The sequence below is a fragment of the Rhinolophus ferrumequinum genome, chromosome 8 (assembly GCF_004115265.2).
Source record: "Rhinolophus ferrumequinum isolate MPI-CBG mRhiFer1 chromosome 8, mRhiFer1_v1.p, whole genome shotgun sequence".
Lineage (NCBI taxonomy): Eukaryota > Metazoa > Chordata > Mammalia > Chiroptera > Rhinolophidae > Rhinolophus > Rhinolophus ferrumequinum.
In genome coordinates, this window is record NC_046291.1 from 33,546,370 (window position 1) to 33,565,517 (window position 19,148).

Genomic DNA, 19,148 nt, shown 5'->3' on the forward strand with positions numbered 1-19,148 from the left:
ATGCCTCCAACTTTTTCCATAAAGGATTTGAGCAGGCTTGCAACAAAAGACATGTGATGAACTAGAAGTAGAAAAATTAAGACAGGGAAAAAGAATACAAACAAATATAGAAACCATAAAATTTAACACAGTGGCTGGGACCGAACTTGCGTTTGTTCTAACCTTCCTTGCATTCAAGGTAAGAGGGAGAAATGTGACTATAGATTGCTTATATCAGAAAGATGGAAGCCTACTAGGTCCTCAAAATTGTGAAATCAACCGTGCTTATCTTTGTTGCTGCTACCACTATCCTTCACAGCAACAAAGGCTTTATCTCTCTGCGCTGTTCTCAAAAGTATCTATAAAATTTCCTCTCCATCTCACCATTCAAAATGTCTCCCCTTGAGTAGTATGTTCAGGGACAGTTTAGAAGCACTAAGGAACAAATTCCTAATGTAGAATTTTTAGCTGATGAGAAAGAGATTGGGGGTAGGAGGGCTTCCTGAGTTCCTCAAATCACAGTATTAAAATGCTAGCAGTTCTTACAGTCTAGCCCTATCTCATCACCATCTTTTTCATGAAGAAACTGAATCCCAGAGAATTTATACAATTTGCTCAAATTTGTGTAATTAATGATTTGAATGTACAACTTGTGCCTATAAATGTTCTCTCTTCTATGCCATCTTGCCAAACAAATAACGTTGTATGTGGTTTTTTTTTAACTAGAGATGTTCAGAGAGGTTTTGTACTCTTCCCTATCCTTATTTATGCAAATATGCAAATATGACTGCCTTTTATTCTTGAAGATTGTAAGGCATGAGTCATACCACAGGTGAGTACTTTCTGTAGTTTGCAGCAGACTGAGATGAATATATTAGTAAGCTAATGCTGTGTAACAAAGTACCTCAAAACTTAGTGACTTAAAACAACAAATGTTTGTTATCTCACAGTCTCTGTGAGTCAGGAGTCCAGGCATGGTTTAGGTAGGTCTTCTGCCACAGCGTCCCTCACAGACTATAGTTACGGTGTTGACCAGGGAAAGATTCATTTTGAAGCTCGCTTCTATGGTTGTTGGCAGGATTCTTCATTGGTTGTTGGACTGAGGGTTTCAGTTCCTCGATGGCTGTTGGCTGCCCTCAGTTCCTTGCCAAATAGGCCTTTCCATAGGGCAGCTCACAACATGGCAGCTTGCCTCGTGAGAGCGAGCAAGCTGAGAAAAGCCAGAGAGAGAATGAGCAAGACAGAAGTCACAGCTCTTTAACTGAATCTCAAAGTGACAGTCTGCCATTTCTCCCATATTCTATTCATTAGAAGACAGTTGCTAGATCCAACCCATACACAAGGGAAGGGGTTTACCAAAGGTGTGATACCAGGAGGCAGGGGGAATCGCTGGGAGCCATTTCAGAAGCTGTTTACCACCCTGGGTCTATCACAGTGTCCTCCCACAGTACATCGTTATACTAAGATAACTTATTCCCAGTCATTGCTAAAGAAATAGTTTACTTCACTTCCTAACTTCACCCTTTCATGAAAAACGTAGGGCTCCCCTAATTTTACCTGTGTTCTCATAAGCAGGCAGAAAGGGGATAATGGCTTCCACTGCAGTAATTATAGTGTTGCACATCGATGTGGCACTTTGTCTTCAAACTGCTTGTCAAAGGATCCCTCTCTCTAATTCCACTCTGTAGGTATCGAATCCAGTACATCTATCCCTCACTTAACACACTTAATGTGTTCCAGAATTAGCTTGCCAGGCACGAAAGGCATTAAGCTAAAAGGCTATTAACATAACATAAAAATATTGTGGGTAAAAGTGCTGTATGAATTGTCTCTTTAGCAAATTTCATACTGAAGGTACAAAATATAAAGCAGCAAAGATAATGGCTGTGCCATTCATTAATTTTCAAGCAGTCCGATGGGATAATTGGAAATGTATGGGCATCTGTGGCTGGCACAAGGACGGGGCAGGAGGGGTTGCTACTAGTATTTACTGTGCTAGCGTTTATTTGTGTCCCACCCAGCCCGGTATACAACTATGGCACCTTCAGGACCAACGCTCCCGCTTCTCACTGCTCATCTACTTTCTCTCCTCTTGTTTCCGAATCATTTCTTCATCAATTATCTGTGAAGCTAACCGTACTTTAAAATCTATTTTCACAATGAATTAACAACATGCCCTTGTTTATGTAATACACATCCTCTTGTAAAGAGCACTTACACACTTAAGAACAAGAACTTCAGAAGCAATTTTGAGGACATTTTTCCAGGAGAGATCACATGCAGGTGAGTGGAGAAAAGTGCTGCACAGATTTGAGACAAATATTTATTTCTTTTGTTATTAAACACACAAATACCTGTGCACCCATGTACATTGAGATGGTTGTTTCTACTTCACAGGTGGGAAAACTTGCTCACAGAGCTGGGACACTAGGCCCACCATCACACAGCAAGATCTGCAAACACAGCACTACGATCTCATATGGTGCCTTAGGCACTGGAAGACACAATTTCTGGGATACCATTTTCTACCTTTAAGTGACAATTTAATCCAGTATATTTAAATTCTTGGAGAATTTTATAATTTTCAAAAGTGAAAGTATTGAAGCAGTACTTACTGCCCAAAAAACTTACCTGAGTTTATATGCATTTGATAAAGCACCCAGCAAATCTGAGAACATTAATAACATATATCTTACAGTTAGGTTTCCTAAGAATTACAAACATTTAAGCTCAGATCTTAATGACAAGAAGTTGCCAGCCATAGAAAGAGCAGAGGAGAGAACATTCTAGGGAGAGGGAACAGCCAGTGCCAACACCCAAAGGTAGGAATGAGCTTGCCATCTTCCAGAAAAGAAATCAGACTGGTGTAGCTGGAGACTTATGGGGTAGGGGTGGCTGGTATGAGATGAGATCAAGAGTTATCTGAACTAGATCTTCCACAATTTGATGAGCGAGGAGATGTGATAGAAATCCACTGGAGAAATTTAAGACAAGCGAAGAGCCCTGGTGACCAATTAGGTGGGCATGGCAATAATCTCGACAAGTAAACATAGTGGCTTGATTTGGTGTAGCAACAAGAGAAACAGAAAGAATGTAGCACATTTTGGATACTTTTAAAGGTAGAGTTGACTGAATTTGGTGATGGTGTGATGTCAATTAAGCAGTTTAGAATTTGAAGGAGAGACGGGGGCAGAAATTATAGATGATCAGGGACATTTCCTTGGGCGTAAATGGAGAGAGGGAAGAGCCCTGAACCGTGGGCACACCACATTTTAGAGATCAGGAAGAGGAGAGGATCTAGCAGAGAAGACTAAGACGGAGTGGCCAGTGAGGCATGAAGAAAAACGAGACCAAGCCATCTCTGAAACCTGGGAAAGGAGGAATGTCACAGAAGAAGGAGTTTCAGGTGTATCTACTCTCTGAATCGCTCCTGGGCAAGCAAATAAGATGACAGAGAATGACAATTAGATTTGGCAACACAGAGTTTCTTAGTAACCTTTGCAAGAACAGATGCATCAGAGTGGTTGGATCAACGATTCAAAGAGGATGGGTTGGAAAGAGATGGGAGAAAGTGAAGAGAAGAAGGAAAATGAGGAAGTAGCTGGAGGAGAAAGTGGACACTAGGGAGGGTATTTGTGTTTTAAGAAAGGAGCTGCTGTAGTTTACTGATGTTGAGAGGGATGTCTGGGAGAGAGCAGGAAGAACATTTGAGAAGGGATGGCAGGGTCATTTTGGAAAGAACATTTTAGTGCAGCAGAGGATTGCTGAGTAGGGCTTAGCACATTTGAGATTTATGACCATGATTTTAAAATGGTACCAGTCATCCTGGTGAGTTTTTCATTGGATGTTTGGGTATAAGCATAGGGTAAGTAGATAGCAGAATTTAAACAGGGATAGAGCTTTGCCAGGTAAGTCCAAGGGGAGCTGTGGAACTATGATGCTTTCAACAGACATAATATATAGATCATGGATTCTAAACTGATTAAGGAGGAAAGTGAAGACACGAAGAGCTGTTGAATAATGGAAAAGTGGTACAGTCACTGGACTGACAGTCTTGGTAAAATGGAAGAATTGCTGAGTTGTAACACCAGAGGTGGTGAGCTAAACATGAGATACTTGAAGTAAAGATTTAAGGGTAGTACAGTTTTTATGATGACAAAGCCAAGGAAATCACTACAGGAGTAGGTGGTTGAGAATGACTGAAGAAGAAAGCTTTGGAGGTGAAGAAGTCAAAAACTGATAATACAATAAATGGCTCAAAAGCCATTTAACAGAATTTGAGTGAAATTGATGAGAAAATGAGGCCACTTCAAAACATCTATCATTCATATATTTTGCTTTAAGTAGATGTATACTCAGATCTGATTTATTATCAGACTGGAGTTTGGTTCCAGGATTAAGATGAAGCTTTTAAAGAAGTAATAATGGTTAAGTACATTCCTGTAAAAAACAAACAAACAAACAAACAAACAAAGAAACCAACTACACAAAAACAAAACCAACCAGACCTTGACTATAATACAGTGGCACGTTTTATGCCCATATGGTTTAACCTGAATGTGTTATTAGGCTCTCCAGAAAAAATGACAGATGGCTAGTAGCTGCAGAATGAACAAGAGGAGTGTCTGGATTAAACATCTTAGTGAGAGCAATAAGAAATTGAATTCTTCCCCTTGGGCGTTCCGGAGAGGACCAAAAGACTAAAATCATTGGAATTCTGTATTACTCTTTAAGTGAAAAATAGATTTGTTTTAAAATACTAACTTTTCCTGAAAACTCAATTTTGACCAAAAAAATAGAAAGTTAATTTGGGTTCATATGTAATTTCTCTTTTGAATTTCTTTTTCCAGAAATGATTTCTCCCTTTCTAAGTCCATGCCATGTTTTTATTTTTACATTCCTCTTCAGGCCTGAGATTTACGACTTGCTATTTTACTATTACTTAAAATCTGTAAAAATTTTGTTAGAGGAATGTTACCTGGTAATTGATCGGTTGTGTGCTTACCTTCATTCACTAGGGTCTACCCATTAGTATGTAAATTGTGATTAGACTGCTGGGCCCATTTTGTGTTGGCATCAGTGTTAAAAATGCTGATGAAAGGCTCAGTTGGTACCATCTGGGAGCTTGCTTTGTGATGTCACAGCTGACACTAGAAATTAGATTGCAAAAACTAATTAATTTCCCACAATACATTTCAGATATTGAAAAAGAAAATCCTTTTAGGGTGCTAACAATATTTCCCAGAGATGAGAACATATTTTTTACCATACATTGATCCATCCTCATTTTCTTTGCTGTCAGCCTCATGATCTGTGACCTGATGTTGCAAACAGAGGACATTCTTATTAAGCTATTGGCTGTGACCAGAACATTTGAACATCAAATAAAAAATCACCTTACTAAATAACTTAGGCTGCTTCTCTAATTGAAGTGAAGAATGAAAGAGCCAACACTCACTGAGTGCTAATTATGTGTCAGCACTGCTTTGAGTGCCTTACATGTATTAACTCGTTTCATCTTTCCAACAACCCTAGAAGATAGATACACTATTATTATTCCCAACAGCACACAGATAACTAGTGGCAGATCTGGGATAGTCAGATGGTTCCATAATTTGTGATCTTAACTACTATATATAGGGAGGAAAACAAACTGTTTGATGTCAAATTTTCTTTCTTTTTTGTAACCTTTTTAAAAAATTAACATGTGTGGCCTTTCTTCCGTGACAGTAGACATTGGTCTACAACAGCAGGTTGGCAAACTATGGCCCATGGGCCAAAACCAGCATCCACTTTTTTTTTTTTTAACAGCTTTACTGAAATATAATCGACATACCATAAAATTTACCCTTTTGAAGTGTACAATTCAATGGTTTTTAGTGATTGCAGAAAGTAATCTAACCATCACCACTAATTTTAGAAACTTTTTATCAGCCCAAAAAAGAAACCCATAGCCATTAGCAGTCATGCTCCATTCCTTCCTTTTCCCCTTCCCTTGTAACCACTTACCTATGTCCTGTCTCTATGAATTTGCTTATTCTGTACATTTCATAGAAGTGAAATAATGCAATATATGTAACTAACTTCTTAGTATTAGGTTGTGCAAAAGTAATTGTGGTTTTTGCAATTATTTTTAACCTTTTAAACTGCAATTACTTTTGCACCAACCTAATACAATGGTTTCAAGGTTCATCCATGTTTTCGTATGTATCAGTACTTCATTCCTTTTTGTAGTCAAATAATAGTTGATTATATGGATATACCGCATTTTGTTTATCCATTCTTCAGTTGTTAGACATTTGAGTTGTTTCTACTTTTGAGCTATTCTAAATAATGCTGCCATGAACATTTGTGTTAAGATTTTCATATGGACATGTTTCAATTTTCTTGTGTATTTACGTAGGAGTGGGATTTCTGGATCATATGATAATTCTATGTTTATCATTTTGAGGAACTGCCAAACTGTTCCACATCAGCGGCCAGACATTCCATCATGAATGTGTAAGAGTTTTAATTTCTCCATATCCTTGCCAACACTTCTTATCCCCATTTATTTTTATTATGGCCATCCTAGTGTGTGTAAAATGGTGTCCATTGTGGTTTTGATTTGCATTTCTGGTCATGACTACTGATGTTGGTCATTGTTTTGTGTGCTTATTGGCCATTTATAAATCTTCTTTGGAAAAAATGTCTATTCAATCCTTTATCCCTTTTAAAATTTAATTGTTTCTTTTTTTATTGTTGGGTTGTAAAAATTCTTTATATATCCTAGATATGTCTCTTATCAAATACAGGATTTGCAAATATTTCCTCCCATTCCATGAATTGCTTTTTCACTTTCTTGATAATGTCCTTCGAGGCACAAAAGTCACACTTTTGGTATCATAGCTAAAAAACCACTGCTGTCTTCTTGTGTATCCTCACTTGGTGGAAGGCATGAGGGAGCTCTCTGGGTTTTCTTTTATAAGGGCACCAATCCTATTCAAAAGGGCTCCAACCTCATGACCTAATCACCTCCCCCAAAATCACCTCCAAATATTATCACATTGGGGATTAAATTTCAACATAAGAATTTTGGGAGGACACAAACATTCAGTCTATAGTGCAGATGTACCATTATTTTATCTAAGGGAAAAAAAACTTCCAATTATACTATGGTACAATGCTTTCTTTTCTTTGATTATAAGATGCATCCCAATTTTAGGGACAATAAATGTGAATGATAAAATATGGGAATATGTCAATATCCACTAACATTGGAATTATACCTACCCTTTTACCAACCAGTCTCATTTGGGGTAATCTATACTGCAGAAATAAAAATACAGGTAATCAAGGGTGATATTGAAAATATTTAACAACCAGTACAACACAAATACCTACCAGTCAGAACAGACACTGACCAAAATGGACACCAACTAATAGACTTGCCCCTAACATTCTCAGGTCCTACACAAGAGTAAAAAAGAGGCTTTCATACCTGATTTTTAAATACTTAAAGGATGGGGAAAAAAATCAAGCTAAAAAACTGTTCAACTATGTTCTATCACCAAAGCTTGTAAAATATACCTTCATAACAACTTGGAAGAACTGGTTCAGATTTAAAATTATTGCCCTCCTCCGAGTTCGAGTCAGACAATAATAGCACGGGGAAGGTAGTCTCGCACCTTCAACCTGTGGCTCAATACTCACCCCATCTTTTTCCCTACGCCCAGCTTCATCCTGTGGAGGAGTCTTGCATATACATAAGGGCACCTTAGCCTGCATGACCGAACTCTGTATATACCTTCAGCACCCCTTGCCTACCCCTCAAGCCTATGGATGTTTGCAATGGTGGCATAAGCTACCCTCAAGAGGATGGACCTGGGGTGACCAGTTAGCTCAGTTGGTTAGAGTGCGGTACTAACACCCAGGTTGTCAGTTCAATCCCCACATGGACCACTGTGAGCTGTGCCCTCCTTAAAAAAACACCAGAGGCTAGAGCTAGGAAAAGGACCCGTATAATTCTTTTCCTGGACTCAGGCCCTTTTAGGAGGGAATTTCAGGATCTTTAATATAAAAATAGTCTAATAGAGGGTCACAGATTCCAACTGGGCACATCCCCTTTGGTCCACAGACTTCTTGCCCCATGAGGAGGAGCACAAAAGGAGGAGGGCCAGAGCAATTGTGTTGTGGGGTGGGGGGCAGGCCTAAGTTTACTGTTAGCCAGTACACTTTGCTGGTACCTACAAGTTGAATATCTGTTTTTCAGAAAAGCAGAAACATATATGCCAAAATGTTTATTGTAATTTTTAGGAATGGTAAAACAAATACAAAAAAAATGGAGACAATTTGAATATCATTCTGTTATATACCTGCTATGGAATATAAAGCTCTTAAAAATAGTAAAATATGGCAGAATTTTACCCAAAATGTTAAAGGAGGAGGACATAAGGAAATGGTGAAATTGTAGTTAAATGGGAAAAGGTACATGGCATAAGATTTTAAGTGAAAATATAAAATGTAGAATATAAAATTGTTTTAGATCACAAAAATAGGTCGAAATTGAATATGTTTATGAACAAGGATAAGAATGTAACAAAACATTGATTTAATTTAAGTGACGGAATTGTGGGCAACTTTTGCTCAGAATTCATGTTGCTCATTGTTTTTGCAATAACATTTTTAAAAAAGAAAAAAGACTGAAATGCATAAATAGAAACGAGGTGGTAAATCAGTCATTCTATTTAAGGCTAGGTCAATACTGTTCATTAGAACCAGCTCCAAGCTCCATCATTAAAGAGGAATAAAAGAAGTAAAAACTTGGCTTCAGTAAAACCCACAGATACATTAAGAATTGAAGAATGCATCCATTTAGGAAGAGTAAAAGGAAATGAACTTAAAGAACTGAAAGGTTTCTTCGACTGTAAAATACAGAGATTTGAGTGAGTAATTTCTCATATCCTCCCAGCTCTGACATTTTTGTATTCTTAGACTAGATCCGTTAGTCAACAGAGGACCTGCCAACCACCTACAGCATCTGAATCAGAGAAGTAGGCATATGCATATGCTGGGAATAAACATGGTTGAAGGCTGACAGCACCATTAGTTTTTCTACCAGAAGAAGAATTTCTTCCAAACAGAAGAAATTAAGATGTGCCCTTCCAACTCTGAGCAAGAAAATAATTGGGCTTTAACTGCAACATGACAAATTTAGGATCATGAAAAGTTATCTGAAAAAAAATGTGTAGTAAATATAGAGACAAAATTCTTTGTAAAGTCCTTTTCCTAGAGACTTTCAGAATTAAAGTTGCTACGCATCACTCCAGGATGGTGTTAGAGAGATTTCAGATGGTCCTTGCGCTCCATAGCTCAGAACTCTTTCAAGCACCACATGCAGAGCTATCTCCGCTAGTTTGTTGTTCCATGAAAGCTCAAATACATTTCCTCTTTCCCTTGAACAGCCTATAGTAGTTTTCATAGTCAGTGGCATTAAAATTAATTTTGTGTCCCCAAGCTGAAAACCAGGCAGACATCCTAGACTCCTCCCTCTCCTTTGCTATTCTTACCCAACTGGTTATGAAGTCCTGTTCCTTCTGTGCCTTATAAATGCCTTTTGAACAAATTACCTCATTTCCTTATTTACTACTCCTGTTTCAGATCCTCACTGTAGAATACCTAGATCACTGCAGTTGCATCCTAACCAACCTCTGTGCATGCAGTCTTGCCCTTCAATCGTTCTTCAAAATTGCCGCCCAACACTGTATTATTTTTTTTTTTAAGTTAAAGCTCTTTAGCCTGAAAAAGGGTCTGCCCCACCTCTTCATCTTCATTTCCCATCACTTGCACCACTCATCCTCCCTAACTATAGACCTTTTGGAAGTACTGAAATCCTCCTCTTTCACATATTCCTGCCTTTATTTGTGTTAGAACTTCTACCTAGAACGCTCCTCCCTGGTATGCCTTTTGAACTGTTTTTCAGACCCAGGTCAAATGTCACCTCTTCACAAGTGTTTCCTAAACTTTTCCTAAACACAAAAGGTAGAAATAATGGTTTCTTCCTCTATGTTTCCAAGGCACCCTGGCTATGCCAATAGCAGTATTGATCATACCACTTACCACTGTAATGATTTGATTGTATGTGGGATGAAGATGAAATATTCTTGTGTCTGTACTCCCCGCTTCCCATCTCCTCCCTGCTGCATACCAAAGGATAGTTGCGATCTTTTCTGGGTAGAAAAACAAGGTATGGTTTAAAAACAGGAATGAAAAGGGAGAAGAAAACTGTAAGGTCCTAGAGAAAGCAGTGAAATCTATCAATAAACGAAGAGCTCAGAGAAAGGGAGCATTGCTACCAAGGCTGGGAAGGGTTTAGGAGGATTAGCATATGAGAGCCTCTGGGTGATCAAAGTCTCTAAATATGGGGAATTGAATTGAGACCCCTTTAATATTTTTTGAGAAATATAAAGAAATAGTGAAATAGATTTTTAATTACTTCTTGGAAACCAGACTATGCTTCCCACACAGACTAAGACACATGGAGCCGTAGGACTTATTTAGGTTACACATATCTATTGCCTCCTTCCCTACTCCATGTTTATATCTCCAGTACCTGAGAATGACTTACTAAGTGAATGTATGAATGGCATGTGTGTATCAGTATGTTGTAGCTGGCCCTTTCCAAAAAAAGTCCCCACGTTTCCAAATTAGCAGTAATGATTATTTCCAGATCATGTTACTTTGCTGAATGTTCAAGCACTAGAGGTCCAGCCAGCAGTGATTGAAATATAGACAGACGGGCCTGGACGAATGCTCACTCTGGAAGGACAGTAATCAAAGTGAGGAAAATATGGCTGTCATCAAAAGGATAGCTATTCAAGAGAAAGACAAGAAAAGGTATGAGTAAAAGAAGCTGTGAGATCAGGGGCCAGGAGAATCCAAAGGACGATGTCCAAGTCCCAGGTGCCGAACGTGTGAGACGTGTTCAAGGATCTGAGAAGGGAATATTTTTCAGAATGTGTCTTCTATCGGTGCAGGTGCAGCTGTTTAAAGTCACTGGGTCAGGCTGTGCATCATCTTCCTCATACTCCTCCTCCCCCACTGAGCAGGGCAGTCCAGAGTATCCAAGGTAAGTTTCACAGTGGTGCTTTAGCTGCTGGTGCCTTAGCACAGATCATGTTAGTGTCCTGTAGTCACTGTATCCTACATTGTCACACATGGCAGAAAAAAAAAATGATGCAGTAAAAATTATTCTGAAGTAAGACACAAACTCCCTGGTTTTCCAGCCTGGTTTTCTACTATTTCAGCCAATGACCCTTTGTGGAACCAGTTTCTGGAACCATTTTCAATAGGATCTTTGAAGAAATCAAATGTTCTCAATCTACCTACACAGTTTGCACATTTGTTTTTTTCTATTCTTCCATAGTTACTTTTCTTCTTGGGAGAAGTCTCTTAAATTTCTATTGCCTTGGTATGGGAAATATCATCAAATGATGAGAATTATTTTCGGATTCTTCATTTTAGCACTATATTGAATTTCTTTTTCAATATAGATAATTCTATTATAGGATCAGCTTTCATTGCTGTTGTATGAAATGGAGTCCTATATTGTTTATTGTATACAATTATTTGTGTAGTTAGTTTTTAACTACCTAGTTTCTACCAAATTAAATCAGGTACTGGTATCATGTTTCTGCAAATATTTTCCTTCCTAGAGCACTCTCCATCCCCCACTTTGATAAAATTAATATAATTGTACATTTCGTTTTTCTTTTCTTTCTCTTTTTAAACAGGAACCCGGGCTAGTAACCCTTCTGGAGCCAAGAACATAGTTCAGCTGCATAACAGGAGCCCTGAGAGACCACTAATGAATCAGAAAGTGCTTTATTTCAGCCTTGGAATGTGAAGGGTTACCCTCTGTAAAAAGCTACAGCAGCTGCCCTGGGGGAGGGGAGAGGTTTTCCTCGCTGAACCAGCTTGGGAGCACTCACCCTTTATCTTGCTACTGGGAGCAAGAGACTGGAAATTCCCATTTCATTCATAAAATAGAAGACAAGGGATGGGGGTAGAGGGGCTGGATGAAAAACATGAAAGGATGAAGAAGTGCAAATTGGTAATTATAAAATAGTCATGGGGATGTAAATTATAGCATAGGGAATGTAGTCAATAATATTGTAATAACTATGTATAGTACCAGGTGGGTACCAGACTAATGGAGGGGATCACTTCCTAAATTACATAAATGTGTAACCACTATGCTGTCCACCTGAAACTAATGTGAAGTAATATTGAATGTCAACTGTAATTGACAAAAAAAGAAGTAGAAGAAGAAGACAAGGAAGGGTGTTTGCTGTGGGAATTAGAGAGAACTGGGGCATATTTCTAGAGCATTTTGGAATTTTTTCAGGGTAAGTGAATGAGAACACAAATTATTTCTTTTCTTGTTAAATTATGTTCCTATCATGAATAACTCTCCAAGTGAAGCCTTTTTATTATTAAAAGTGTCAGTGCTGTAAATCACTAAGTAAGAAGAGAACTTTGCCACATTGTGATGGAGGAATCAAAGGCATGCAAAATCAGCCTCTGATTAAAATACCTTTGTACCCCATTTTCTATCACATATTAGGTATATACTGCCTGCTGGACAAAAGTGAAAGAGGCGGAGGTGAATGGAAAGGTAGGAAAAGTAATTCAAAATGTAAGTCCCAGTGCTCACACAGAAAAGGAGGGAAGAAACTAAGTGAGATGTGGAGACAAAAATATGTGCTGATGGAAATGAAGTCCACTAGGGTGGGCTTCACAGGAAAAGTAAATTCTGTTCTGAATTAGGACAAAAAAAAAACATGGAAACTCAAGAATGAATGTAGGAAAAAAATTGGTCATAATTTGAAACGGGCTCCAGGCTGTACAAAATTAAAGTACCACATTTTGCAGGCCAGTACTAAAGCAATGCTGTTCTATCTTGCCCTTGTTTCATTATCCAGCGTATGTCATCTGTAAAGAATTAACTCTGGGAACACATGTCAACTAATTTATACTGTTAAGTTGTTCTTACTTGAATAACTAATGACAGTCACATCTGGGAGGATATAATGATTGGTATTCCCTTTTTGTTTGCTGCAACTACCAGCTCCCAAAGATGGATTCTATGTAGACTTCTCCATGTCCCCCTAACTTAAATGTGTAATAAACAGTTTGGACTGTTTATTGATGAGTTTTCTCATCAATCTCAGCTAAAGGCCCAGGTTCCTGGATTTTATCTCCTCCTAGCCAATCCACCACCACCCTCTTACTCTTTTCTATGTCAGCTTTTCTCAAAATGTGGTCTGCAGACCCTTGGCATCCGAGCAACCCTTTCAAGGGGTTCACAAGGTCAAAAGCTATTTTCATAATAATGTTAAGACTAACTGCATTTTTTCACTGATCATGCAAAGCAAGTTTGATAGTGGGTAAAAGTGCTGGTGCCTTAGCACAAATATCACTGTACTGTAACTGTACTGGCTCTCACTATATTCTGTACGGTCACACACTTGTAGTAAAAAGAAAATACAGATGTAGTAAAAATTACCTACTTTATTAAACCTCAGTCCTTGAAGAAATGAAAGAAGGCACAAAGTTCTTGTGCTGCATGCTGAAGTCCAATGGTTTCAGCACTAGTCCTTACCGTATAATCTGAGCTGCCAGCTGATGAGCTGCTTTTTCCTTGTAGCAGAGAGGGCGCTGCGGTCAGGGAGGTTTGCATACACCCTCCTCTTCGTGTTCATCCACCATATTCATGAGAACCCAAAGGCTCTGCAAAGTTCTGAAACCAAATACTGTTTCATTGTAAGTATTTCTCAAACTTGTTTGAACATAGAACATTTTCACACACCACTATGAAACACACTTTGAAAAATGCTGTTCTGCCTTTTTCCAATACTTTTATTTTACCGTTACTGAATATGAGGTTTTATTATAAGCAATTTTTGTATCTCTTTTGAAGTTATATTAAATTATAGACACCTATCTTCTAAATTCCATTCTTTTGCTAGCCCACAACTGGAATTTCTCTCTATCAGTGCAGATTGCTTTTCTGATTATTTCTAAATTTTTAGTCTACGTAATATTTGCTATCAGGTTATATATTTGGGTTTCCTACATAGTGTCTCAGAAACCGTAGCCCTGTTTTGGAGTCTCTGTGACTTCTGAGTAGAGTGGAGAGAAGATCCAAAGTAAAAAATCAACCATGGAGAACAGGTAAGACAGAGGCAGAAAGCTAAACAAAATAGAAGGAACGGAGATGCAGAAAAGTAGACAACATAGATTGCCTACAGGTAAGTTCAGAAGTTGGGAGGGAGATGTTAAGAACACTGAGCTGGCGTGGTTTAAATATGCATTTTCTATGAGAAAATAGTTTATTAAACTAGTGTGCATATTGATTACCCGCTGTTTTAAATTTTTTCTCATAAAGTAATTCATGTAAATTCATATTTGTTTGTGAATGCATATATGACAACAATCTGGAAGAATTTTCTCCAAACTGTAAACAGTTATTACTTCTGGGAGTAGAGTGGGAGGGTTGGGGATTGGAGCGCGATGATAGGAATGGGGAGTTTCACTTCACACAACACTTTTATAGACTTTCAATTATTTGCAGAATATATTAATGTACCACTTGGGTAAATAAATAAAACAAAAATAATACGTGTTTGTTCACAAAATTGAGAAGTATTGAAAAGCATATGGAAAAAAATTTTATTTATGCTCTTACCACCCTGTGATAACCGCTTATTTTAGTGAATTGCTTTCCCATCCCCATCCTCCCTCTTAATATTTAGATATATAGATGTGGTAGGCTATAATAGTCTTCGCAAATACTTGGTGCCTTTCCCTGCCCCGTTGAACTCAGCGGAGGTCATTGACCTCATTCAGCCAATGGAATGTAAGGAGAAATGATGTGTTGCCCTTCTGGGCAGAAGTTTTAAGAGCCGGTTCATGTTTCTGAAATCATGGGAGCTTGTCTCAAATTGGAACTGCCGTCATGTTTATGGATTCCAGAGTGTTATGAAGAATACAGCAACCTTGATGACTCAGGATGGACAGGCAGCATGAGGGAGAATAAACTTTGTCATTGTAAGCAGTGGAGATGTTCAGGTTGTTACTGAAGCGTAAATTAGCTTACCCTGACTGACAAAAATAACAAATATATATCTGTGTGTGTGAGTGCCATTGTGTGTGTATACATGTGTGTGCCTGTGCACAGAGAGAAAAAAACACAAAACAAAATTTATTGTTACTGTAAAGGTGGATTCATACAGTATATGTATTTTGTATACTCCATTTTCAACTTAGTATTTTTTCAACATTTTTTTAAAAACTTTTATTTATTTCAGTGTGTTTTTCCAGGACCCATCAGCTCCAAGTCAAGTAGTTGTTTCAATCTAGGTGTAGAGGGCACAGCTCACAGTGGCCCATGTGGGGATCGAGCCGGCAACCTTGTTGTTAAGAGCACCGTGCTCTAACCAACTGAGCTAATTGGCCACCGCCACTTAATATCTTATTATACAATTTTTTCTACCTTACCATATAGTTTTTAAAAATATTATTTTAATGGCTGTGTATTTTTCTATTTCATGGACTTACCATCATGTATTTAATTTATCTCCTATGGACAAACATTTAGTTTACTTATAAGTTTGATTCTTGTAAATTATTAATAAACATATTTGTCCACAGCTTTTAGGATAAATTTCATTCTTGTGATAAATATCACAAAATAAGGTTAATGTAAATTCTAGAGCTGACTCTGAGTCTCACTCTCTCTGCTTTCCACACCCACCCAATCTCCACAGGGCTCATGTAGGTCAAGAAGTGAAAAAGTTCAGCCACCAACCCACAGGGACAGAGGCACCGAGCCTTCTATTGATACAGGCTAGCTAGCATGTCCCTAGGTAGACAGGGAGGTCCCTGGTGGAATAAACAAAGACAGTCATATCCTAAAACTTCAGGTTTTGAAATCACTCCTTCGCTCCAGGCCATAATGTAACAAGGCCTTGAGGTTAATCATAAAATTCATTTTGGCCTGACAAACAGAGCAGATCTGATAGATAAGAGTGAGTTACTTTGCTAATTCCTTTAGGATGGGCAAGCAGAACAAACCTGGTAGACGAATTTCATTAGAAGGCGCCAGTTCCCTTCTTCAGACAAGTTCCCTTCTTCAAACAGCTCCCCTTCCCCAAGCAGGCAAGGGAAGGTATAATAAGAGCTTTTGCCTCAGTCATGGGGCACCCCTATTCCGGACCCCCTCCTGCTCAGGAGCTGCAACCTCTTCTCCTGCTTCTAATAAACTATCCTCTTTTTAAAACTTTTTGCCTCTCCCTGGTCCGTGTTTCCATTCTTCAGCTTCACGAGACACGATTCCGGCCCACACTCAGAAACTGCTAGCGGATCCAACATCACCTACATCACTATTTTAATAGCTGATATGAGAACCTGCTTCTTTTCATTTCCCCTCTGAGATTTCCTTTTCTCAAGAATTTGCATTTAAAAAGCTAAGAGTCAAACAGACCTATGTTTACAAAATATAACTTTCTGCTGCTAAGTAACTCCTAGCCAAAGATTGCCCTTCAGGGTACCCAGTCCCCAGCCTTTTCTCACATCCTCCTGATGTAGGTGGATGTTGGATCTGCCGGCAGTTTCTGAGTGTGGCTGGAATCGTGTCTCGTGAAGCCGAAGAATGGAAACACGGACCAGGAAGAGGCAAAAAGTTTTAAAAAGAGGATAGTTTATTAGAGGCAGGAGAAGAGGTTGCAGCTCCGGAGTAGGAGGGAGTCCGGAATGGGGGTGCCCCATGACTGAGGCAAAAGCTCTTATTATACCTTCCCTTGCCTGCTTGGGGAAGGGGAGCTGTTTGAAGAAGGGAACTTGTCTGAAGAAGGGAACTGTCACCTTATAGTGAAATTCGTCTACCAGGTTTGTTCTGCTTGCCCATCCTAAAGGAATTAGCAAAGTAACTCACTCTTATCTATCAGATCTGCTCTGTTTGTCAGGCCAAAATGAATTTTATGATTAACCTCAAGGCCTTGTTACATTATGGCCTGGAGCGAAGGAGTGATTTCAAAACCTGAAGTTTTAGGATATGACTGTCTTTGTTTATTCCGCCAGGGACCTCCCTGTCTACCTAGGGTCATGCTAACTCTCCTGTATCACTCCCTGAGTAGGTTAGACACAACCTAGGCCCTCCCAGAGTCATATGCCCTTCTCCGTAGCCCTCACTCTCAGTGCACTTAGCCTACTCCATCACTCCGGGGGCATCCTGCAATGATGTGAAAACAGCACTTTCCCACTCTATTTTAACTCTTGGTTTCTTTTTATGTCTTTTCCATTAGGCTGAACTGTGACCTTCTTGAAGGCAGAGACTATAATACATCCCTATAGCCACAGTGATTAGCTGTGTACCCAGACTTAGCAGAATTAGGGTAAATATTTGGTGACTACGTGAGTGCAAGTAGGAACTAATGCATGGATTCATGCATACATAAGGGAATGGATGTGTGAATGAGTAATCATAAGGAGACATGGGACATTTATTTGTCCATTTCCAGGATTGAAAGAAACCTTTTTCCTCCCTTGTGGTGATTACATTTTATGTCTAGTTTTGCAGTTTTTTTGTAAGGTATAGATGCTTATAAGACAGGTGTTCAGAACTTGGCGAATGCCTGTCTGTTTGAGGATCATTGTGAAAACCAAATAAGCATATTCCTTTTTTCTACCTCACGACTAAACCTCAGTTGTGAAAAATAAAGAGAAAATAAAGGAAAATAAGAGTATAAGACAAGGCCTTCATCACCATGTCTTTTTGAAACGAGAGACACATTCTCTAAGTTAACTAGTCAGTGACTGGATACAGTGGGGAGCAGGTAGGGAAACAGGCGCTCCTAGTCATCAAGGTGAGAGTATAAAATGGTGCAAACATTTTAGAGGTGATTTTGGGACTACTTATCAAAATTCTAAATGCATATACCATCTGAACAAGCAATTCCATTTCTGGGGGATTATCTCCTAGAATGCTTACATATGTGCATAGGAAGTATAAAGATGTTAATTGCAGCACTATCTGTAGTAATAAAAAATTGGAAATAATCCAAATGCCCATCAATAGGGGATTGAATAAATAAATAATGTTACATCAGTATAGTGGAATGTGATTCAGAACTTTTTAAAAATGATGTGGCCCTTTATTTATTTACATGCAAAGATATCCAATTTAAATTATTCAGTGATGAAAGCAAAATTGTAGAACAGTTTAGAGAATAATATGATTCCATATTTTAGAAAGAAGATGCATATGCGTAGGAGAAAGATAGGAAGGATATATTGTAAATTTAACAGTGGCTACCTCTAGGGAGTGGGGGTTGGGTAAAATACCTTTTATTTTGTGTATCTACATCTGTGTTTAAAAAATTATTTGTAACAATTATTACTTTTTAAATAAACATTTTAAAAGTAAAAGCAATAATTAATTGCTACTTTTTCAAATCCTGGGCTGAGAATTTACCTATTCTTGGGTCTGAGAAAACTTTAATGTTTGTAAATATTTCCTTTAGAGGTAATTTAAATGATGGAAGAAACTAAGCAAAATGCCAGAAATTTCAAAAATTGAGCTACTTGATCCACACCATAGTAATAAATAGTATCAGGTGTTAATAGACATCATAGCCCTGAGTTGGATTCTTTTTTTACTGTAGTTTAGAAACTTTTGAACTAGATCATTCTTAAAATATACAAGGCTAGAATGGATACTCACCCACGTGGCAGGCCAAACTTGGTTGTGGTTGGATTTATTTTAATTTATCCTTACCTTCCCAGAGCAAACTCTTTGATAACAGTTTCTGATTTTTCTAGTGCTTCTTGTTTGTTTGTTTTGTTGCCCTTAGAAGTTGCCACATATTCTTCCTGACAACATGGTTTCTCAATATTCTAGAGTTGAATCCTTTTCCTGACCACATTTCCTACTTTGTTTTGGGTCTTCTGGAGGTAACCATGCCAAGCTCTTTTCAATTCCCATAAGAATTAGTTGACACTTTCAACCCAGTACCACACCCAGCTGTAGACAACCTCAAGGTTTCTACTGTTCATAATTAAAGCAAACAGTTACATACAGCAAACCATACCAACAGGCTGAAGAATGGACAAAGTTCACTGAACTTCTA

General features: G+C 38.4%; 1 long non-coding RNA gene across 2 annotated transcripts; it reads right to left on the minus strand.

Moving 5' to 3' along the window:
* Nucleotides 1-129: 129 nt before the first annotated feature.
* Nucleotides 130-18,833, minus strand: LOC117026075 (uncharacterized). 2 transcript variants are annotated; one of them, XR_004423695.1, is made up of 4 exons: nt 18,743-18,833; nt 13,622-13,759; nt 4,985-5,129; nt 130-1,189 (listed from the first exon to the last, which is right to left on the minus strand). It is a non-coding gene; the product is annotated as an uncharacterized LOC117026075 (long non-coding RNA). The 2 variants fall into 2 exon arrangements; XR_004423696.1 differs by having other exon boundaries at nt 13,622-13,772; nt 18,743-18,821.
* Between the last annotated feature and the right edge of the window lie 315 nt (nt 18,834-19,148).